The sequence below is a fragment of the Electrona antarctica genome (genome assembly GCF_951216825.1).
Source record: "Electrona antarctica genome assembly, chromosome: 20".
NCBI classification, from domain to species: Eukaryota; Metazoa; Chordata; class Actinopteri; order Myctophiformes; family Myctophidae; genus Electrona; species Electrona antarctica.
In genome coordinates this window covers 22495854-22522094 of record NC_136801.1, presented here as the reverse complement: position 1 = coordinate 22522094, position 26241 = coordinate 22495854, and positions in this window count along the sequence as shown.

The window sequence follows — 26241 nt, the reverse complement described above, 5'->3', positions numbered from 1 at the left end:
AAAGATTAACTTATTCTACTACGGCATTTCAGGGTTGTGCCTGCATCCAATCCACTTCGATGTATTTTATTTCATGACAAAAAATCCCCAGCCTGGAGAATAGACTTTTACCAACACAAAACAGGTGGCCCCCTGTTCCTCGCATAGCAGTGGAATGTATGGAAGTTAGTGTAGTGAGACTGTGAGAGAGACCACGGCTGTGGCTGTGGCTCAGGAGGTAGAGCAGGTCGTCCAATGATCCATGGGTCGGCGGTTCGAATCCCGGCTCCTCCTGTCTACATGTCGAAGTGTCCTTGGGCAAGACACTGAACCCCAAATTGCTCCCGATGTGCTGGTTGGTACCTTGCATGGCTTCCGCCGCCATCGGTGTATGAATGTGTGTGTGAATGGCTGAATGTAATGCACGATCTATGTAAAGCGCCTTGGATAAAGGCGCTATATAAATGCACCATTTACCATTAGAAGCTAGCTAGCTAGCTGTATGTGTGTCGTGTGTTAAGTGTTGTTAACAGAGAGAGACATTTTCTGGATGGCTTCAACACTTTAATGTTATTGTAGCGACCCCAGGGCATGGATACAGATACATACGCACACGTAGTGTTTGTGCTTTTATAGACAGCATTTGTGTAAATGATTGATTACATCGTTCACATACGGCCGTCAGCACTGCTAGTTAGCACTGTTAAATCAACATCCGGTGAGGGGAGGATACGGATCGTGTATGTATGTGTATGGAAATCAGCGCATACAGTGGGTGGGCTTTAGACCGGATGTAAGCCCTGCACACTAAATAGAAACCAGGCTCCACAGATTGCTTCATTGTTGTGACTTGTGACTTGTTGTGGACATTATCTGTTTATTCGGTTTTATCTTAAAGTCTCAGGGAATGTGCAATATTGTATGGCCATTAACATGTAGAAATTCTAGCATGCCATTTATTTTCCCTAAAATTAAGCTTCGAGTGTCATTATTTTTGATTCAGTGATTGTGTCACTTCAATAAAAAATACTGGGTTAATTGTTACATAAAATTCTACTGTTTTACTATACTGTACATTTTGCAATTAAAAGCAGGTCTGTGTGATCTATGGTTTCTAGTGTTGCACTGTTGACAGCTAAAACGTGGGGGTGGTTAAGGTGGTCATTGTGGATGGAGTTAAGTACCTATTGTCCCTCCCATTGACACACCAGCTATAGGTGTTGAAATGTTGTGAACATTCAAAGGGGATTTTCTCAGCTTTGGGTAAAACGGCACAATCATTTTAAAATGGTCATATCTCCTTCAAATATTTTACAATTTCATTGAATGATACATCATATGAAAGCTTACAGTACATTCTGTACTTTAATAATCTGTAAAAAACTGAAAAATTACTCTGGTCGAGATGAGGGCCTATTTGTGCTTGCAGCTACCGCCTGTTTGATGAACAGAAGGACATACTGATCCTGGTGTTTCTGGAGGACAATCTAGCCCACCAGTTGTCTCCCTACTATCACATGAGGAGGCTGGTGAAGAGACACACCTACCGCAAGTATCACTGAAGTGACAATAATCTCCGTAAAGCACAAGTGTAATATTGTGATTATACAACAGTTAGGCATACCCTTACAAAAACCCACGTCAACTCAATTTAATTATAACTAAAGATATTCGATAAAAGACACAGCAAATTGCTGGAGGTGCGAGATGGCAGAGGGCACACTGTACTACATGCAGTCTGGCTCTGCTATTCAAAAATACTGGCTCAGTGTACACAAGAAAATGTGTGATATTTTGAACAGTAACTTTATCTTCAGCCCTAAGCTGTGCTAGGTGACCCTATGCTTCTTGCCAACTGTAATAGATCTGAGGCAGAATGGATCCAGGCCAGTATTATGGTGGGAAAGCGGATCATAATGAGGGGTGGGAAACACTGGGGGGCCTCTGTGAAGGAATGGCTGACTGAGCTGGGAAAGGTAGCAGCTTATGAGCGGGTATCATATAAAGTAGACCAGAAGCGTTCCAAATTGAAATGGCCGGGGGGCGTGAGGTACCGGTACCGGGGCCACCTCGCATAGACGTAGGGGTCCCGGTCCGACTCAGGGTCTCAACCCACTTTGGGCTTTAACAGCCGAGGAGATTAGGCAGGTAGGTGTGACACATAATATAATGTACATGTATCGTGTCACGTGAAGCGTGTTGTGAACAGAGAGAAGTGAAGCTTGGTTTTGGTCAGAGAGGTGCAATGCAAATCTTCGATGTGTTTATTGTCGTTATGTTCGTTTTTTGTTTTGTGTTTTGTGTTTGTAATTTTAGTCTCGTTTTGTCTCTTGTTTATTGGGGGATTCATGTATATTTGTTCGTGTTGCCTTGATTATCTGACCTCAGCTTTGTCCCTGCTATAAAATGAAAAAGCAAAATAAAAAAATGTAAATCATAAAAAAGATGTTCGATAGAAATTCATCTTTTTTTAATGCCAGTTTTAGCCACTACGACCACGAATGTCACATGCAAACGGCTAGCCTAGCCACTCGGACGGCTTCGATCTGCGATCGGCTTCGATCAGTGCGACCAAATAAATATAATTTTGGCGGTCCTTGGCACAAAAAGTGGTTTGAGAACCACTGATTTTAGAAGCCATTTGTAGAATTGGCCTCAGGAAAATTTCCAAAAAGTCTTCATCAAACTTCATCAAAGAGTCTATATCAAACACATGTTTGAGAGACAGCGGTCAATAAACGGGACTTTTTCCCCAACGGGACTTTTTGGACTTTTTCTGACTTTTTCCCCAAAGGGACCTTTCCCCCAAAGGGTCTTTTCCCCCAAAGGGACTTTTCCCCCAAAGGGACTTTTGGGACTTTTTCCCCAAAGGGACTTTTCCCCCAAAGTGACTTTTCCCCCAAAGGGACGTTTGGGACATTTTCCCCAAAGGGACTTTTCCCCCAAAGGGACTTTTCCCCCAAAGGGACTTTTGGGACTTTTTCCCCCAATGGGACTTTTGGGACTTTTCCCCCAAAGGGACTTTTGGGACTTTTCCCCCAAAGGGACTTTTGGGACTTTTCCCCCAAAGGGACTTTTGGGACTTTTCCCCCAAAGGGACTTTTCCCCCAAAGGGACTTTTTCCCCAACGGGACTTTTTCCCCAACGGGACTTTTGGGACTTTTCCCCCAAAGGGACTTTTTCCCCAAAGGGACTTTTCCTCCAAAGGGACTTTTGGGACTTTTCCCCAAAGGGACTTTTGGGACTTTTTCCCCCAAAGGGACTTTTTCCCCAAAGGGACTTTTCCTCCAAAGGGACTTTTGGGACTTTTTCCTCCTAAGGGACTTTTCCCCCAAAGATTAACTTATTCTACTACGGCATTTCAGGGTTGTGCCTGCATCCAATCCACTTCGATGTATTTTATTTCATGACAAAAAATCCCCAGCCTGGAGAATAGACTTTTACCAACACAAAACAGGTGGCCCCCTGTTCCTCGCATAGCAGTGGAATGTATGGAAGTTAGTGTAGTGAGACTGTGAGAGAGACCACGGCTGTGGCTGTGGCTCAGGAGGTAGAGCAGGTCGTCCAATGATCCATGGGTCGGCGGTTCGAATCCCGGCTCCTCCTGTCTACATGTCGAAGTGTCCTTGGGCAAGACACTGAACCCCAAATTGCTCCCGATGTGCTGGTTGGTACCTTGCATGGCTTCCGCCGCCATCGGTGTATGAATGTGTGTGTGAATGGCTGAATGTAATGCACGATCTATGTAAAGCGCCTTGGATAAAGGCGCTATATAAATGCACCATTTACCATTAGAAGCTAGCTAGCTAGCTGTATGTGTGTCGTGTGTTAAGTGTTGTTAACAGAGAGAGACATTTTCTGGATGGCTTCAACACTTTAATGTTATTGTAGCGACCCCAGGGCATGGATACAGATACATACGCACACGTAGTGTTTGTGCTTTTATAGACAGCATTTGTGTAAATGATTGATTACATCGTTCACATACGGCCGTCAGCACTGCTAGTTAGCACTGTTAAATCAACATCCGGTGAGGGGAGGATACGGATCGTGTATGTATGTGTATGGAAATCAGCGCATACAGTGGGTGGGCTTTAGACCGGATGTAAGCCCTGCACACTAAATAGAAACCAGGCTCCACAGATTGCTTCATTGTTGTGACTTGTGACTTGTTGTGGACATTATCTGTTTATTCGGTTTTATCTTAAAGTCTCAGGGAATGTGCAATATTGTATGGCCATTAACATGTAGAAATTCTAGCATGCCATTTATTTTCCCTAAAATTAAGCTTCGAGTGTCATTATTTTTGATTCAGTGATTGTGTCACTTCAATAAAAAATACTGGGTTAATTGTTACATAAAATTCTACTGTTTTACTATACTGTACATTTTGCAATTAAAAGCAGGTCTGTGTGATCTATGGTTTCTAGTGTTGCACTGTTGACAGCTAAAACGTGGGGGTGGTTAAGGTGGTCATTGTGGATGGAGTTAAGTACCTATTGTCCCTCCCATTGACACACCAGCTATAGGTGTTGAAATGTTGTGAACATTCAAAGGGGATTTTCTCAGCTTTGGGTAAAACGGCACAATCATTTTAAAATGGTCATATCTCCTTCAAATATTTTACAATTTCATTGAATGATACATCATATGAAAGCTTACAGTACATTCTGTACTTTAATAATCTGTAAAAAACTGAAAAATTACTCTGGTCGAGATGAGGGCCTATTTGCCAGACCCGGTCACAAATGTTAGGAAGGCACTAGTGGACAAGATATCCAATATAAGTAATTTTACACTTGGTTGCATGCTGAAAATAGCAGATCTACAAGCTCACAACGCGTTGCAGCACAACACGTTGTGAGCTTGTAGATCTGCTATTTTTAACGAGTGTAAAATGAGCCATTAGGACACCATCAAGGCCCGCCAAAATACATTTTAGTCGACTAAATTTAGTCGACTAAAATCGTATGATATTTAGTCGACTTAAACTGGACTAACACTAAAACATTCCAGGTGACTAAAATATGACTAACTAAATGAAGTTTTATTCCAAAGCCTATGACTAGACTAAAATAGAAATGTGCTGCCAAAAACAACACTGCGGCTCACCCGCTTGCATATGCATCCCCTGCCTGAGGACGACTGTCACAGACTGTGGTCTCTTAATTGCATTGGGGGGGGGGGGGTAATTCCATTTGGGCTCACAAGCTATCCTGCATGCAATAGTGAAGGACTGAAGCAAATATATGGGCATGCACTGATTCATATTTATATATGTGGCTTTAATGGCACTCATCAAATAGTATATGGAAACGTCATAATTCACTCAGTGCAAATCACTTTTACACTTGAGAGCCTCCTTGGGAAAGATTCAAAATTAGCCGATAAATGACTAAACCTTGTTTAAAATAACTCCACAGAGAGAGAGAGCGAGAGAGAGAGATAGAGAGAGATAGAGAGAGAAAGAGAGGTATCTCTGCATTTCACAGAGATATGTTGTACATGAGACATGATTAGACAGCAATGCACTGCATGTGGACATACCTCCTTTCAGTGTTTCTTTTTACCTCGCCACTTACGGAAGATTGCACTGTAGGCTACGTTGCGCATAGTGCGCATTGGTCTTAATGGTAGCCTATTACTCTGATGGGTTTGATTAATGCAACACCCAAACCAAACGTATAAATAATAGCAGGTGGCATATAAGTCTGCACGATATTAGAAAAGCATGCGATATTCGATAACGTTGTTGAATATCTCGATAACGATATGACTCACGATAAGTACAAAAAACCTTGCTGTATAGTCTTTTTGCTTCAGTTACGTTTAGCAAACAAAGACATATTAATTCAATATGTAAAACAAAAGGCAAACTGAACTTTGACTTTCAGTTTTATTATTGCACATATGGCTAAATGCAATAATAACATTAGGCCTGCTGCCATTCAGGATGGAAAATAAAATTGTCCTTTTGGATTTGGTGAGAAGTAGTTCCATGAGGAGCTATACTGGGAAGTACTTGATATAAACAGAAAACATTCAGTTGAGAGGGGTGGGGAGGAGCAGCTGGGCTCAACCTGATTTCAAGCCTCGGCTTGAGCCCTTTCCTTTTCGGTAAATTGTATCATGTCAATCCCTTTTTCTGTATGTAATAATGCTGGATAAACCATGACCGAGACAGTGAGATTAAGTACCTCGGTCACTATATCTCTGATGACCTCACAGATGATAAAGACATTCATAGACAAAGGTGCAAACTGTATGCCCAGGCAAACATTTTAATGAGGACATTTCATAATTGCTCTTCAGATGTTAAGGTAACACTGTTTAAAGCTTTCTGTACAACGTTGTATACTGCTCACCTGTGGAGTAACTACAAGGTGGGTAGCATGCATAAACTTAAGGTTGCATATAATGATGCATTACGATTACTAGTGGGGGTACCAAGATGGCACAGTGCCAGTCAGCTGTTTGTGAACTTGGGGGTTCCTACCTGTCAAGCCCTCCTAAGAAACCTAATGTACAAATTCACGTGTCGACTAGAGGAGTCTGACAACTGTGTCATCAGGTTGTTAACCAACCCTGTGAAGAGCTCTAATAGGTTCTCTTCCATGATTTGGAGACACTGGCGAAACTGCCTCTACAGGCTGTGAGCATATGCACTGTGTATGTATGTATACGTGTATATACAGTATGTATATTTTAATTTTTCTATTTTTAATTTGTTTTATTTACTGTCTTTTGTTCCTCTGTATGTGATCTGGACCGTGAGTCTGTAATAAAGATTTAATTAAAAACTATCTATCTATCTATTTATACTTCTCCACTCCACTGTTCTTTGACGATGGGATCGCTCAATCAGCAAATATACATAATAAGGTGTCATTTATTTACCTCAATACCTCTCGCAATATGTGATACCTCGATGAAGGTACATTTTCAATATATCTTGCAGCCTTAGTAGCGTAATTTATTAAAAAATAGTTTAGAGGCAGCCCTGTGGATTGTGCGTGGCGAAACATAGCGAAAATATCGCTGCGGGTGACACCCCAACACGCAAAAGGATCCTCAAATTGCAGAATTATTGATTACAGAATCAATCAAAACAATAGTATATACAGTATGTGCAGTATCCTGACTGCTGGCACAGTGATGCCAGCAGCAACACAAAGAGTGTTCACAAATCTTACAGTTACATCTTATCTATCCTACAGCATTATTGTACTTCCTGGCTGTAACTGCACTTTGCAGTTTGTTTGCACACTGTTGCGTGTTGTTTGCACATTGTTATTTATCTTGTAAAATTGGATTTGTTCTGTGTTTCTTGTTTTTTAGTTTGCATGTTGGCACCTTGATTTGTGAGTGTTGCCATCCCTGCCTGCACAACAAAGTTAGCAGATTGGTGAGTAAACATCCATATGCTAATTTGGCAACAGATACTGTACCCATGCGTACAGTGCAGTAGAGTTGGCTAGGGGCCAAGCCACATAGCCTGTTTTGGTTTATTACAAGAGGACATGCATTTGCACGTACACAGTACGCGCACACGCATATTAGGGTCGGGGAATACACCGATATGGAAATTCTAGGCTGATACCGATACCAATGTTTAAAATAAAACTTTTTTTTAGCCGATAGCCGATACTGATACCGATATGTTATTTAGTTTTTGTTGTTTTTATTTCTCACTTTTGTGCAGGGAAACAAATACATCTTCAATACAAGAAATAAATGTTCATGTTACCAACACACCATCATAGCCAACGCAAAAGGTATCAAGACACCTTCAGCAGTTTCTTAAACAGTCAGAAGCGACAGGTAGGCCTACACCAACATAATTTAGACATTTAGCAGATGCTCTTAATCCAGAGCGATTTACAGTAAGCAAGAACAAAACATCAAATATAAAAAAAGAGTCATCAAGATTTCTGATGACTATTCTTGATTCTTAATCTTGATTCAAGAATCATACGCCACGTAAACTATCCTAACGGTGGAATATCTATATAATGAAACTATGCGTACAATATAGAGCAGGGGTTCCCAAAGTGGGGTCCGGGGGAGTTCCAGGGGGTCCCCAGCTAAATGATAGTTTGGAACCAAATGGACACTTAGGGGTCTGTAACTCTGAGTGGAGAATGGAACCAAATGGGTCCATTTGGTTCCATTTGTACACTCTCAGAATTAAATTAACATTGATTTTACAATATAAATTGGGGGTCCCAGAGATAGAAATGCCATTAATAGGGGGCCCGTATAGACTAATGCATGTTAAACTGGGGGTCCTTGAAATTAAACGAGTTGAGAATCTCTACTAGAGCTGTATAAATCTTCTCTTTTGGGGGTCCTTGGCATATATTTTCAAATGGGGGTCCGCAGGGCTAATTAGTGTCAATTTGGGTGTCCTTGACATGAAAAAGTTTGGGAACCTGGGAAACTGATATAGAGTGCATGCCGTCTACATGAAATGCTATCTAAGTTACTGCTATATGGTTACTGCTATATGGTTACTGCTATATGGTTAGTGCTATATGGTTACTGCAACACCTTCAAACAATAAACGTACTGGACATTTAGCAGAACAATAATCCTACACTTGTATGCCAAAAAACACACACACACACACACGCCACCTACGCACACGCATGCACGCACACGCACGCACGCACGCACACATGCACACACGCACGCACATTCCCCAGCAGGACTGGACAGCTATAGGGGAAAACGATAAGCAAGTAGACCTGATTATGAGTTCAATAATAAGCTCATTATCTCTGCGTTTCTCTGTGTATCTGTGTGTTTCTTTGATGAGTGCACAGGGGAGCTTATTAGCAGAACAGACATGTCAATTATGCGCACGCACGCACGCACGGACGCACGCTTACTTTGGGTTATTTGATTATTCTCCGTTACCTTATCCACCCATCAAAATGTGGAGATGTAATTATAGGTAGCCTATACTGCTGCATGGTGAAATGGATTTGCACGAGGACTAGCCCCCAGTGCCTCTGCCATCGTGGGCTGTGTATGCCGCGAACAAACATCACCCGCCCTGTTGTTCAGAGACGTGCGTGCGTGCGTGCGTGCGTGCGTGCGTGCGTGCGTGCGTGCGTGCGTGCTCAGAGACACCAGGGTGAGGGGAGCAGGGTAATTGAGTGTCATAACTGAATGCCTTTGTATGAGCCATGAGTGTGCTATTGACCATACACCATCAGCCAACATGTTACTGTACATGGCCAAGGAAGCCTATAGACTATAGTGGGAGGGTTGTAATTATATCTCATGCACAGTGCAGAGCGGTGGGCGGGTGGTGGGTGGACCTCTCTGCTGCTGAGTGCAGTAACAATGACAGAAAGGCCTTGACACCCACCCAAAGAGCTCTGGCCCGGCTCTGCTTCTTCCAGACACATCATTACTCAGCCTCTCTCTGCAGGAGTGCTCTGGCATAATTATGCAACATGGCACACTTATTGGAATATAAGGGTCTTTTGATCATTGATAGTGGGGTGGGGTGTGTGTGGGGGGGGGATCCTATGTTGAAATTTGCACGGCCTGTATAATATTAGCCTACATATAGATATACAGATTTGATTTCTAAAATGTTTTGGCTCAAATGTGGTTAATGGGACAACATGTAAAGTGAGCTCTGAGAAGACGACTGTGTCATTACCCTGTGAGGAGTTCTAATTGGTTCTCTTCCATGATTTGGAGACACTGGGGCAGCAGCCTCTATAGAATGTGAGCATATTCTTTATGGTTTTCATATATCATTTTGTTTTTATCTTAATTTATTGTGTATTGTCCTTTTGTATGTGATATGGACCCTGAGTCTGAAATAAAGATTGAATTGAATAGCTCTCATCCATAGTGTTAGGAGGGAGAAGACCTAACGCTATTGACCAGAGCTGGTCATCAAATTATTGGTTTGGGAATGCGACAAAAAAACAAAAAACGAATCTCCCTGAATTCAAGGCTTAATGGGGTGTGAACAGGGGGTGAATGGGGTGAACTATACTCCTTTATTTAAATAAAATACACAGCCCTTAAAAACCTACATATAAATAAATTATTTATTTAAACATATCAGAAATGCAAACATAATATCACAGTGATTCTAATGACATTGATTACAATAGCAACAGCCAACAGAATGGTTTTCCTAAAAATAAAAAAGCACTCATCTGAGGTGTGTTGTGTACTGCTGTCAGGATTACAAATGTAAGTTGTGTCAGGGGGTGGTTTTCAAGTAGGACCCAAATGCAAGGAAGTAGGAACTCTTTATTCAAACAAAGATTTACAGGAGCTTAACACTAGCAAACAAAAACCGAACTGGAACTGAGGATACAATACAATAATCCAACAGAGAACGCAACCAAACACAGGGCTTAAAGATTAACAGGACACAGGTGAACTCAAATCAAATCAACACAAGGATTGGCTGGGGAAAACAAGACACAGGTGAAACAAAGAACCAAAAATCAGGGAAGGTGAGACAAGGCAGGACACTACTACAAAGGAGGACAGGAAACATAAAAGCATCACTTAAAAAAAGAACACCAAAGAACACCAAACACAACACACGGTTCAAGAACACCACACGCAACACACGGAAGGCAGATGCTGACAAGTTGACGATTAATTGTCACAAACAATTGTGATTATCTTTAGACTAACCCGTAATCACACATTTCACGGGACAGATAAGAAATCTCTGACACAAACATGTTTGAAAATGTATGGACATTTTTCAACATGGAAATGATGGACAGTTATGCAAAGAAAGATAACTGTGATTATCTCAAATAATTGCGATTAGGCCATCATGTAATAATCCTAGGCCTAGTGTTATGTTGTTTTGAATTTGTTCTCTCAAAATTCTCTCTCTGAAATATGAGTGTTTGTCAGAGTGTTTGAGAGGAGCATTTCTGAACTAGAGAAAGCTCACTATTTCTCTTGAATTGCTTTGGCTGAAAAGGATTTCAGTTTCCGGCTCAAGTAAAAGAAAGAAAGAAAAAGAAAAGTATATCTTGTTCCCCCAGCAAATCACTTCAGCCTGCCTGTGCCCCTGTGGGCGCGCAACTTTGGATAGGCCCGCTTGACAGCTAGAAAGGGATTCTAGAGGAAATAAATTACAAAACACAAAACAAAACTGAAGGAACTGGGTTAGGTGAAGACAACTCTCAACTGATACGAAGCCAATTAGAATGAGCTAGAGGGGATTTGGAAGTGTTGGCGGCAGATCTGTTCTGCACCATCCTATACTGCACCTGATCACCATCATATCACACTGTACTGGATCAATAACCATACTGCACAATACTGTGCAGTATCACCATCATACATTACACCACTGACAAACCCATTGGGGTGTCACGGACCCATTTTTATGGGCCACAACTCTAATCCCATTTTCTTTTCTTACATTAAATATATATATATATATTTAAAAATAATAATAATCATAATAAAATACATTTATACATTTTAAAACAAACAAATCTAAGAAATGTCATGAATACAAATCAATAAATAACTAAGAAGTAGGCCTATTGAAATAGCCAAGCTCACGTTGTGAGCTTGAAGATCTGCTATTTTCAATAGTTTGGGGCAAACGTTCTCTTTTCAACTTCTCTTTTGGGCATCGACCTGAAATGTTTGGGAACCGCTGGGCCGTCCACCTTTGTTTGTCTTATCTATCTGTGGCCTGTGTTTTCACTCATCACCATGAGTGTCACAAAAGATCCACTCACGGACCTGGATGAGTGAATCACCTAGAACTGAAACATGATTGTGTGAAAAGATCTTGATGACTTGATTCCACTGGAGTCACAATGGAAGGCACGCCATTTTTTACATATATTTTAAATATTGTTTTTTAAAACAAAACAAACAAATCTAAGAAATTCCATATATAAATGAATTATGAGTAGTTATAAATAGCCGAGCTCACAAGTTACGCTGCGCGAAGTGACGCATTGTGCGCTTGTCGATCTGCTATTTCACTAGTATGGCAAACTAATTAACTAACTAATCTAATCTCTCTTTTGGGTGTCGACCTGAAAAGTTTGGGAACCACTAGTCTAAAGCAGTGCTTTTCAACCAGTGGTTAATAAATAATGGTCCTTGATATGAAAAGGGTTGAAAACCACTGGTCTAAAGCACTCAAAAATACAATACCCAGCTCATAAAAGTTGTGGTCATTGTGAGCTGGGACGGCAGTGCATGGCTCATAGAGCAGCCACGCCTGAAACTCAGACTATATGACCTCTACTCTGAATTACTCCTAACTGTGTGATGGGAAGGAAGGGGGTCTGCCCAAAATGTGCCTTCTTGGGAGTGAGACCGTGTTGACTAGTGAGGAAATCACAGCATAGAATGTGCCAGCCCATTACTGTTAAATGTTTATACTAGAGGGCTAAAGTATTCTTCGTCGTTTCTATTAGACAAAAAAATAAATAAAATAAGACTCATACAAATTGTTATACCCATTCAGGGTTCTTATTGCTATGTACAGTATATATAGCAACATATCGGCCTCAGTCCTAAATGGGTATTAATACGAGCACCGTCTGGACGGTCGGTCTACATGACAAGATCTACGTACATGAGTGTAGAAATGGATGGGGATGTGTGGTTTACGGCAGTGATTAAAAGGAAGGGTTCGCAACTCACTTTGTAATGCTCCACGTTAGTTTATTCACAATCACAGCAGGCAGGACATATGTCCTGCATGCCTGCTGTGATTGTGAATAAACTGGAGCATTACAAAGTGAGTTGCGAACCCTTCCTTTTTTGTTCATGATATCTGTTAGTTTAACAGTTTAGCTCAGCACCAAAGATCGGACGATGTGCGCTGTTTTTTCTTATTCTTAAGCAGTGGTTCCCAAACGTATTAGCCAGAAGACCCCTTTTTTTTTTTAAAGGCTGATGCACACCTCAAAGGTTCAAGAGTGTCCAGACGCTTCTCCAAAGGTTTGGTGAAGTGCGTATAGGACAAAGTGCATACATTATAATAAAATCACACCTATGTGAACTGAGCGGTGAAACTATACATTTATTGTTATATAGTTTTTGTTTTTATCCCACGATTTTGCTGTAGGTTTACAGAACAGTATCACAGACAAATGCACACAGACGGCAGTCCAATGCAAGATTATTCTTGTTGAATTTCCTCGTGATTAAATAATACTTAAGCGTTTTAAATAATTGAAGTGTCAAGCAAAATAAGTTTGTGTCTCGGTACACAGCGCACACAATGTGTTTAGGCTATGCATTAGGAAGCAAATTAATTGCTGCTCCTCTGGAATATTAAGGCACTTCATATTGCAGCAGATCATAGCTAAGCATATTTCCATTTAGAATATGAATGGGGCATTTATGTTGTGCCATGTAATGCGTTATGTATATGAACGCGCTGTTCCCATGATCAATCTTCACACGACACATTTGTAATAATTACATTCGAAGAAAAAGACCCACATTAATTTGTAAGGCGTTACACTCAGCTCATTCCGAGTTCTAGGCATGGTGAATTGTGTGGGCATGGTGAATGGTGAATGGTTGTGTAATGATAACATTCATCATCATATAAACAATATCGTATTTGTCAAGTTCATTTTCAGGTCAATACATTGTCTGTTATGCTATGCAACACTCAGGAGATAGGAAAAGGTTAAGGCCTTGCTAGGCGTTTTAATGTCCAAAAACAGCAGCAAAAGGCAACACAGCAACAGGCACATACACAGATCTCCATGTGGGACACCGACTGACAGTTAAAACGGGTGCTATGACAACATACAGTATATCATTAGGTTCCCAAGTTGAATCGTTCCCAAGTAGGCCGGTGGCCGACTGCGACGGGCACATACAGGTCTAGTATATAAATCTACTTAGGAGTACTCAGGAGGAGAGTAGTCAAGAATCCAAGCAGTAGCCCAACAAAATTCAGGTCTGAGTTGTGATAATTCATTTCACTTCTCACAAGAAGCATGTTCTTCTTTTCCTTTCGGCTTTTCCCTTCAGTGGTCTCCACAGTGAATCATCTGCCTCCATCTCACCCTGTCCTCTGCCTCCTCTTCTCTGCACACCAACTAACTTCATGTCCTCTTTCACTATATCCATAATTCCATATCCTCCATATCCACATCCTCTTTGGTCTTCTTCTAGGCCTCCTGTCTGGCAGTTCCAACCTCAACATCCTTCTACCGATATACTCGCTATCCCTCCTGTAGGTGTCCAAACCATCTCAGTCTGGCCTATCTGGCTTTATCTCCAAAACATCTGACACGCTCTGTCCCTCTGATGTACTCGTTCCTGATCCTATCCATCCTTGTAACTCCCAGAGAGAACCTCAACAATTTTGTCTCTGCTACCTCCAGCTCTGCTTCCTGTCCATTCTGGGGGCTGCCCTCCCGTTAGTACGACCTGTACTAACGGGTTACTAATCACCCGTGTTGCAGGTTACAAATCACCCGTGCTGCAGGTTACAAATCACCTGAGCTGCAGGTTACAAATAACCCGTGCTGCAGGTAACAAATCACCCGTGCTGCAGGTTACAAATCAACCGTGCTGCTGGTTACAAATCACCCGTCCTGTGGGTTACAAATCACCCGTGCTGCGGGTTACAAATGACCCGTGCTGCGGGTTACAAATGACCCGTGCTGCGGGTTACAAATCACCCGTGCTGCGGGTTACAAATCACCCATGCTGCGGGTTACAAATCACCCATGCTGTGGGTTACAAATCACCCGTGCTGCGGGTTACAAATCACAGCTTCCTGTGAGGTTAGGGTTAGGGTTTGGGATAGTGTTATGGACTAACGGGAGCTCGGACCAATGCCATGCTACCGTCTTTTCCTCAGTGCGACTGTCTCTAAGCCATACAACATAGCTGGTCTCACCACCGCCTTGTAGGCTACACCTTCCCTTTCATTCTTGCCGATTTCCTATCACACATCACACCTGACACTTTTCTCCACCCATTCCATCCTGCTTGCACTCGTTTCTTCACCTCTTTTCCACACTCCATTGCTCTGAAATCTTGGCCCTAAATACATAAAGGCCTCCACCTTCTTTACGTCTAATCCCTGTTAATTCTGTTAAAGGGCCGCTTCATCCCTTTTGCAGCCAGAGCTTATTTTAATGATGTTTAGGACACAAGAAAGACTTTCCTGGGGTTTTTATGTGTGTAATATGTTTTTTTTTTTAAGATATTTTAGTCATGGCGCCATGTTCATGACCAAAAACCTGTCATGAAAATGTGGTCTCACTTCCTTCCTGGACTACAAAGTCACACCTCCATGCAGCATCCCCACTCTCCACAAGGAGGGGAAGTGCACTAAAGCATTATGGGCACTGTAGGAATTCAGCAATCCAGTCAAGCCCTAGTCAAACACACAGACTTCATTATTTCTCTGGCCATAGGGTGCAAATTTCAAATTGTGCTATATTATTATCTACTACAAATACTATTAACATTGAGTGACTGCAGTTTCATCCAGGGGTGAAATGTCCCTTTACCGTTCCTCCTCCACTTGGATTTGTGTCTTCTTTACATGAGTGTTGTTTTCGTCGACTAAAACTATGACGAAAAATGTTTGTCGACTACCTTTTTTCACTGACGAAAACTAAATGAAAACTAAGCTATGATGACTAAAACTAAGACTAAATGAATCAACAATTTCGTCAAGAAATAAAAACTAGACTAAAATGTTATAGGAAGCTACTAGTGGACAAGTGATCCAGTATAAGTCATTTTACACTTGGTTGCATGCTGAAAATAGCCAATCTACAAGCTCACAACGCGTCGCAACGCGTCGCGTTGTGAGCTTGTAGATCGGCTATTTTTAGCAAGCTATTTCAGCAAGCTTTACGACGACATCAAGGCCCACCAAAATACATTTTAGTCGACTAAATCAACCGTAGATTTAGTCGACTAAAACTAGACTAACACTAAAACATTCCAGGTGACTAAAATGTGACTAAAACTAAATGAAAACTATTCAAGAGACTAACTAAAATCAAACTAAAATCAAAATTTGCTGCCAATAACAACATGCTTTATGCATGCATCACTCAAGTTTGAGCCCGATAATCATCGACGATATGGCTGCTGCTTGCAATTTAGCTTCATGTGTGTGTTTTAGCTCAAGCCATGGCCTGCCCCAGCAAGTTCCACCGTCCTTTTTCCGCTGTTTCCAGCAGATCGGCACTGCGTGCATCACACCGCTGATGGTGTCGTTGCCGACAGGCCGCCCCGTAGGAAGCCATCGTTTCAAACGGTCGGAACCGCTGTGGGGGCTTGATGGATGGGATCATTATACTGCCCAAAGGCAACTCGGGACACCGTGAACGATTAACACGTTTTTGGCATTGTAATTTGTTCCCCCACCTTACTACAATCCAGACACACACTGACTTACTGTACCCCACTCCATATGAATCTGTGTTCATGCGACTGAAAGAAGGAACCTGCTTTAATATCACACATCATCTCTCCTCACTCTTTAATGAATTGCGTTCAAAACCCAAAGAGCGCGGGGGCTGAAAATGAAAGCCGCTCATTCCACTTGTGACTCGCTAATATGGCACAGAGCTTCTGCCTCAGATGTAAGCGCTCTCGCCAGCGGGCTTGGCCAGCGATTAGAATGCACGTTGCGCTATAGCTGTCTCTATCTGCCTCCTATATTAATCCTCTGACATTCCACTGATTGCTATGAAACCTGAAATGTGAAAAAAGCTGGGATAGGGTGTGGTGTGCTCGGATGACTGCCACCACCCACACACGATGCATGTGACTGAAATAGTGATAAGAAGGCAGAGAGGCGCATGGTGGAAATGAGAAAGAACCTCATCAGAGCAGAGGATGATTTTGACGATTTGAACTTTTGCCACGTGCTTTGCTACTGTATACTGTACTGTAGCCTATGTGAAGACGTGAGATACATGTCAAAGCAATGTACCTACAGGTTTTACAGACACATTATTCTCAACTGAACGTCAAAGTTTAGGTCGGCTTTCACTTTCTGTGTTGATTGAAGACAAAATGTATATGTATAGGCGGCAGCCTAAATTGTATGTATGATAATTAGCAAGGGGAAATCAGGCCCTCAAAAAAGTTGAATATAAAACAAACAAAAGTAAAACATTGTCATTTAGTGTTCCGTTCCGTGACAGATTGTCACTGTCGGGTGGATTGAACCTTACTGTCCAAAAGTGTTATTTTTCAGGAAATGGAAATAAAAGGATTGCATGTTCCAATGTTCTTATGTAGTCACAAGCTCTTATTGTTAATACTTTTCAGTCAGACTTAATTAACCACGTCCAACCTGGCATCCCTACTTTGGGCATCTCATAGGCGGGAGTGTTCAACCTTTCTCGAAATCCTTTCAAAAAAGTAGGCAATCTATTTATTGATTGATTGATTGAATTCTTTATTGGCAGAAATGTAATCAGTACAGGGTACAGTCAAACAGAAATGTAATCAGTACAGGGTACAGTCAAACACACTTCCAAATGGATCACCGAAAAAAGTCCTTGCAGTCTGTTTCCATTCAGGTCCTGGGTATTCAATTCATAATCATGACATAAAATAAAAAAAATCAAATCATCATAAAAGGTTAAAAATAAAAAGAACAGCGAGTCACAGCGTGACACATGCATGAGCTTACATCTGCTATTTTCACTACTTCTGTGCAACTACAGGAAAAACATTGCCGTCTGCTGCCAGCGAGGCTAGAAACAACTAGTAGCCATTTTTGTATGGAACTCACATCATCTCCGTTTCCAGGAAAGGTGGCGAGGCATTAGCGAGGCATTAGCAGGCCAGTCAAGTAGCAATTATTGCCGCTGACATTTGCAGATAAGTGCAAATATCAAAGGGGACTTGTGGGGGTTATTTTCTGTTGTGGAGGTCACATGGGTTTTTCACCTCAGACGTAGGGATACAGAACGGAGTGGAAGATGAGAGTCGACAGCTAAGGGGAGGGGTGATAAATGAGCTGACAAATGCTGTTTGTGTAAGATCATGGCTGCTCTAACACGCAGGCTAGCTGTGTGTGTGTGTGTGTGTGTGTGTGTGTGTGTGTGTGTGTGTGTGTGTGTGTGTGTGTGTGTGTGTGTGTGTGTGTGTGTGTGTGTGTGTGTGTGTGTGTCACATAAGGAGCGACTAAATTACGCCTACTCCGACGAAGAATAGATATAACGGCCATTTATCAGCTCACAAACGTACTTCAGCACACCTTGGAAAGCCTTCCCAGCAGGCGGGAAGCTGTGTTCCCATTATCATCTATTTTTTTCTTTTTTAGGCACAGCGCTGTATTTTTCCATTACCTATAGCCCAGTTGGATACCTAAAGGAGATTTTTGTTGTTGCTCAGCTCACATTACTTGCATGGCATGGTGGTATCGGCGTAATAGTAGTAAGGCCAGAAAGGAAAACCACCAAAAGAACTCTGCAAAAATGTCATATCCACTACCGACTAGAGAGGGTGCTTTGTGTTCACTTGTTCCAACTAAACCCATCACTCCATCCTGTTATGTGGTTGCCATGCAGCCTCTTTAGCTGACATTTCCATGCACAACAGGCTCCACATCTAGGCCTGTCACTGCTATTACATAATCTCCTATGATCGCAATTATGTTTTCAATAATCACAATAATCGTCATAGTCATTTTCATGTTAAAAATGACAATACAATTTTCAAAACATCAAAAATATTGGAAATAAATGGATAGAGTATTTAGCTGGGGGGCGGATATGGAGTGAATATGGGCTGACAATAAAATATAAAAGACACCAGAGTTATGTTCTTTTGGAGCATAGCAAAGTAGGGTTAGTTAGGCCGAGTAAAATCTATGTGAATCCTTGTGAAAGCTGGTCCCTCCCGGAGGGGTTAATTGACAGGATATGTTATCAATAAGCAAGGAAATTTTGACCAGTTATAAATCTGGACATAAATTGTTTATCAGTTATTTGAGTGACAATTAATCGTCAAGTAAACATTCATAATCGTAACAGCCCTAGTATGCATATCTGCATGATCCACCATACCCAGAGACAAGGTTGTGATTGACAGTCACTGAAAACTACAACATAACATAAGCAGTGCTGCAACTCAGGGAAGCCTAGTAGGCTATGCCACTGATCATATAATTCCCATTTTCAAACTTGGTATCCTTATTCCTTTGGATTGGAATTCTCTCTGCCTACTACTCTGCCTCTCGCTATACCCTCTCCCTCTCTCTGAATAACGCCACCAAAAAGTTGCAGTCTTTAAAGTCTTGAATGAAAAACTTTCAAAGCACATCTTAGGAACGGTGGGAAGCGGTAGACATTTGAAATGGATTCCACCGCGAGAAAACTTTTAAAAGCCGTATGAACACAGGGATATCCTGGAGGTATTTATATGGCAGAAATGCAATAAACTTAAGCTGGCTGTCACTTATGGTCCTTGTAGTAAAACTACAGAGGAAGCAGCCTTGTTTGAGTAGCTTTAAACATTTACTGTGGGATTGGTTTTATTACATTTGACAGGTGCTTACCAAACAACCACAAGCTGGCAGCACTCCAAACATAGTCGAGCCTTTTTCAGCTTCATGCCAAACCGCACAAAGTTCTCTGAAGACTGTTTTATAATATTAGTTCAGAACCACCCCCTGCTCTATACAGTGCTGGAGCTATTGCCAACTACCTGACATTCAAATACAGTAATGTCCCTTATTTGTACTTTATGCTAGGCTCAGTAGGCTGGACCAGTGCCGAGTAACCAAATGTGCCGGGAATCGACCCAAATTAAGGCAAAGACAGAAACAGGGGGTATAAAAGGACATTTATGAAATAAAGGTTTACTTGTGGGGAAGTCAGTTGGGCGCATGAGGAGAGATCCTGAGGATGATGAGAGGTTTTGGAAATCCAGGGAGGGGGGTGGAAGGAGTAGTGGTGGAGCTGGGAGAAGCTGGCTTTGAGGAGCGATTGAGGAACAAAGTTAGCATGAAAAACACAGATCTACCATATAGGAATATCCCTACAGCATACTAAAGCAAACAGTGTTCAACAGCCGGTTACACTGACCACTGTAGTCAATGCTCAATCGTCGGGCACTGGTTCTCAGCAGCTTATATTGGCAGCCTGACTTGATGACGATCTGGAGCAGCTGGGCTGATTGAGACCAGCCACACCTGAGCTGGCTGCTGGCGACGCATTGTGATCTGTTACCTATCCACTGTATTTTAAACGTTTAGCAAATTTGTTTGATATTTTCAAACAAATTTGTGAAAACATTTGAAAGCGGAAGTGTCTGTCGTTTTAACAAAAAAGAGCATTCATTAAAAAGAGCTTAGACTAAATAACTATTGAATGCCAGTGGAACACTAGGCAGGTTCTCTCACTGTCTGTGAGCTTGTAGATCGGCTATTTTCAAATGGCCGAAAGGTATAGACCAATTATTTGTTTACAAACATTGGGACTGGGCGCATGGGTGACCGTTTCATGTAATCAATTCCCAATTGATTACATGACGTACTTAACGTAAATGTACTTAGTTACTTTCCAGCACTGCATCTGCAGTAGGCCTACTGTGAAACTGCGGTGATTAACGATAACAGTATTGCGCACAGAGAACAGCTGATATACAAGCTCACATCACGTCGTGGATGTGACTCTTGCGAGCTTATTGGTTTGCATGCGCGACACCATCACGGGACGGAGCATACATTATGCTTGATGGGCTGCAGGTGCGCGTGCAGCCATGAACAAACAGGCTCTGCTGCCTTGCATTAGTGCACCTCCCATTCTTATGACAGCAAATGTAGGTGTGGTTTTGAGGACTGTTTTGAATTGCTATTATTCTTCACCCACAACAGAAACAATTAAAGGATTATATATTTCAAGGGCGAGAGATCACAATACAAATCCTAATCATTCTTCCTCCACACTGGGAGTAAAACAGCATCTGAAAGTTTGATGGTGCATTTTTTTACACATGAGTGCAGTGTGAACTTTTCCATTGCATCTTATGAGAGGCAGGGTTCTTGTTCGGCCGGTATGCGCGCGCATGCTGGTGCTTTTCAGTGTGACGTCGTCTGTTAAAACTACATGGGCTTACCCACTTCCAACCCATGCAAGTTAGCCCACATGTAGCCCATGCGGGACCTACATGGGCGTGCCCACTTCCAACCCATGCCAGTTAGCCCCCATGTAGACCATGTGGGACCTACATGGGCAAGCCCACTTCCAGCCCATGCAAGTTAGCCCACATGTAGACCATGTTGGACCTGCATGGGCTTGCCCACTTCCAACCCATGCCCAGTTAGCCCACATGCAGACCATGTTGGACCTACATGGGCTTGCCCACTTCCAACCCATGCCCAGTTAACCCACGTGTAGATCACGTGGGACCCTCATAATTTGCCCAGTTCAAGCCCATTCCCACTTACTTACGTACCCATGTATCCCACATTGAAACCACATGGGCCCCAAGTGGGCGTGCTGGCTGGGTATATGGGGCTGAAGTGATTAATGTATGTTTTGTAATAATAATCAAAATCTACAAAGTAATAGTAACTGGAGTTTTCAAATACATGTACTGTAGGCCTATTGGAGTAAAAGTACAATATTTTGTTCCGAGATGTAGAAGTAAAAGTATTGGAATTTGGAAATACTCAAGTAAAGTACAAATACCTCAATTGTATTTAAGTACGATACTTAACGTAAATGTACTTAGTTACTTTCCAGCACTGCATCTGCAGTAGGCCTACTGTGAAACTGCGGTGATTAACGATAGCCGGCCTCGTGCTTGTTGAATTATTAAAATAAATTGCCGGCTGAATTGGTGGTCTGAAAGGAACATGGTTTCATTGGTCATTTTTCTTTTACACTGGGACAATCTATTGTATTATTGATGCTGGTGACTTTTTATTCAGTCACCATCTTAATACAGGGGAGGGGAAGAACACACTATACTGTATTATTGATGGGGACTTGTCATTCAGTCACAGCCATTATAATGCAGGAGGGAGGGGAGGGGAAACTCCTTTGTGTTGATGGCTGCCGCGAGAGCCGAAACAACAGCGCCGTGATCCATCCTCCCATGATGCACTTTGATTAATAGGGTCGTACTGGTTGAGACGACACAGTGGCAAATCTTAAATGCCACACAGTTGCATACCGTAGTACAGTGGTTCCCAAACAGTTGGTCGTGAGTTGTGACCCATTTGTGGGTCGCGGACACATTTTTATGGGTCCCTTTATTTTTGGTTTCATACATTGAAAACAAGAAATGATCACATAGTGGTATTTGTCAGGTGAAAGTAGAGCTGTCTCTGTTGTGTCCGTCCGTCCGTCCGCCCCCCCCCCATATTAGTATGATTATTGCGTGTATGTTTGTGTCACAACCTCGCACCTCGCGGGAGTTGTTTGTGCGCGCTGTCTCCGTTGGCTGTCTGTCCGTCCCCCCCCCCTTTGCTTTGCATTGGCTGCGCTGTTTCAGCCGCGTTTGGTTTGAAGTTATATCGGGTACTAGTTATATTGATACTCTTCCTTCCCCGTCACCACGTGTGTTGAGCATGCTTCTCTGCTGCGTTGCTCTGCACTGTATGTACGTGTGCAGCCTGCGTGGCTGGCACGCCTGGCAGGGATATTTGACCCTCCCCTTCCCATTGGCCAGAAGGCAGCTTTGCCGTTGGTTGGTGTCCCATTGGCCAGAGGAGCCAAACAGATCAGTCTAAATTGGTGGCGAATTGGTCGCTTACATTTCATGAGCAATGTTAGGTCAGGTTTCACCTGACAAAAAAAACATTCCCTTTCAAATAATGTTTCAGTAATTTCAGGAACAAATAAAAGAAAAAATGAAGAAATTCCATAAATTAGAAAACCCAATGTTTTAGTAGCAGTGAAAATAGCTGATCTACAAGCTCTGGCCGCGGACGCCCATCTGAAAATATGTTGTTCCATTGACCCCCCTCCCAGAAATAAAGATATGAGTCAAAAATATGCGCTGTGAAAGAATAGATATTCAAAGATTTGCACACGTTTTCATGACAACAAAAAAGCAGATCTACAAGCTCATAGCGTGGCATGACACAGATGCGTTACTTCCAGGTCTTAATGGGTTAAAAAAAACATAATCTCCATTTGGCCGTGAACCTCCATCTGAAAAGGTATTGTGCCGGAAGAGAAGATTTGTCTTAAAAAGAAAGAAAAGAAATCTAATTTATTTTCCAATACTTTCAAGATTGCAAGATGTACAATCTCGCGGCGGGGCACTAACTGATGTGCTCGCCTCGGAGCTTGTATATCTGCTATTTTTTAACAGACACATTTTGTTCTGGGACCCCCTCTGGAACTTTAATAATAAACAGGAATGGTTTTGGACATTATGATGTTTTTACCGTACAGTGACAATATCAAATTCCCTGCTGTTATTATGACCAACACGCACAGGCACACGCACGCACACACACACACACACACACACACACACACACACACACACACACACACACACACACACACACACACACACACACACACACACACTCACTGTGTTCAATTGTGTTATCATCAAACGTAAATATCAACATATTTCCCAAAAGGAAATGCATATATATTTAATTCTGTCAGAGTAGAAGACAGGATAAAACATCCTCACTGGCCATAAAAATGAATGTCCAGAGGGGAGGTATCAAAAACAGAGGCGTGCGTGTGCATGCGGTGTGTGCGTAGCATAATCCCTGAGGCCAATCCTTGGTAAAGACTTCTTTATTGTGGCATTTTAACTCGATGAGGCGATCGGCACCATTAACAAAAAAATACAGTGAGCAGCAGAGTAACATGATGGATGAAGAATAGGTGCATCTTAGGTCTGTTCTGGTTCTGGAAGTAAAGATGAGCTTCTCTTGAGCGGTTTTGAGCAGTACGGTGGAAGTAACTAGCAACTCAATCTGTCAAATATATTTGTAGTGGAGTAAAAAGTACAATATTTGCCTCTGAGATATAGTTAAGTAAAAGTTTAATGTATTGAAATATATTATATCTGCTATTTTCCCAGAACAGGGACGTTAGGATTGCACGTACAATGTAGCTAAGCTTGCCTTAAACAAAAACGCATTGCAGGAAATATCTCCAAACTCAATTTCCATTCCTTTAAAAACCCTTGATTGGCTCATCAGTATTGTGTGTGTATAAGTTGAACTTCATCACACAATGAGATTATAACCAACACTGCGGTATGCATCAATCATCAAGTCACTCGCCTTTTCAATGGCTTATATGGTTGAGTAAGCTGAGCTCTGCAAAGATAAACTGGCATTGCAGTGCAATTAAAGTGGAACATAAGATCGCCTATATGAATCGTTGCTGTGAGGAAGAAACCTTGCATCTCCTGATTTGTTTTTCATGTTGTCTTTTTCTTCATAATTGTCTCCACCAGGCCGAAGGCATGGGGAGAGAGTATGTTTTGCACTCCGTCCGTCCGTGTGTCCGTCCTTCCGTCCGTCCGTCCGTTACCAGCTAATCTCACTGTTAACCCGGTCGATGCCAAACTTTGCACACACACTCCCTGGATGCCAACGATGAACCTCTGCCCCACATTTTCCAGAACGGCCTGTTATAGCGCCACCATGAGGCAGCTTTTCACATTTTTTACCTAAAACTGCACCGATCTGCGTGAAACGTTGCATGCACACTCGCTAGAGGCCAAGGACAAACCTTTGACCTGCATTTTCCGCATCTGCCTTTTTATAGCGCCACCAGGAGGCCGACTTTTGTAAAACACATTTTTTGATATTACTCCTCCAGATTCTGTCCAAAAATCTCACAAATCGTTACACAGTATCTCTATGGTCATGTGCTCAAGTCGGATCTGTCCGATATTTCCTATTCCATCCTAATTGGCTATAATTGGCTTTCACAGTTTGCAAGATTGCCCCGTTTTGAACAAAAGCCTCAAATCATGAACGCAGCATGCAATTTACGTGAAATCTTTCACACATTTTCTTACTAGGCTGAGGAATATATCCCACCCTTTTCACATTGGCCTGTTATAGCGCCACCAACAGGTTGATTTTTGCAAAACACATTTTTGGAACAAAATGCCTCAAATCATCCAATTGCCATCAAAGGCCTATGAAGAAATGGCACCCTTTTCACATTGGCCTATTATAGCGCCACCAGGAGGCCACAACCTGACCTGCCCTGGGGGAGAACTGTGCCCCGAGGGGCACTTTTTCTAGTTGTATCTATTTCGTCATACTACAGTCAGTACATGTCACACAAAAGTAGTAAGAAATAGCCGATCTATAGTGTCTACTAAGTGTGTCTTTGGGTTTTAGAAATGAATTGTTAAGAACTTGTCAATGTTACTGTTTCAGCTGGCTTCTTGACGTCAAAACGAGCCAGGCCAGGAAGGCCACAGGGATCATTTCATTTCATTTCGTGCACACCTTTGCTGCAGAAAGTGGGACGATAAGGTTGAATCTTGAATCTTCCACCCCAGCCAACATTATGATGAAGGAAGCTGGCATAGTAAAGGGCACAGTGTCCTCAAAAGAACACTTGGAAAATCCATCAAAACGAGGAAGTTAAGATCAGGTTGTATAATTTTAATGCACTTCCATGACTTACACAGGGGCCAGTCTGCCTTATAAATGACCCCCGAGAAGTTGAAATGCCGATAAAATGGCTGCATAACTTTAAAGACTGCCATTAAAAATGTGACGTTTTTCACTCCAGGTCCTACTTTGTCTCTTTTTTGTAGCGTTAATTTAGCATGCTGAGTTAATGAATGACAATTGATTTGATGAGTGACAGTCGGCAGTAATTTCACAGTCGACGCAAATCTAGAAGTTGGCACTGTCAACATGCTCAGTAGTACAGTTGAAAATTGTACCTATCCAGTATAGTTGAAGGATGTCATCATTCCCTGTTTTTCAAATGATATTTAATGAGCATCCTTCATCTTCATCTTTTACTGTTGGCTTGTCAGCGGAATACTCAACTTTGGCAAGTTGATTCAAATGAATAACTACATTCTACAGGACTTCAGTTACTTACAGCCATGCTCACAGACTGCTGAAGAGATCAAATTCAACCACTCTCTTCTAGACTCAAGAGAGTGGTTGGATTTGAACAAGTCAGAGCTTTTACAAGAGACTCTTGTGCCATATCTTTTGGAGAGCCATTACAAACAGCCATATGGCACCTCACAATGAGAGAACATACTGCACAGTATTATTTCAGTTGAAAGATTTATCAGTGCTCA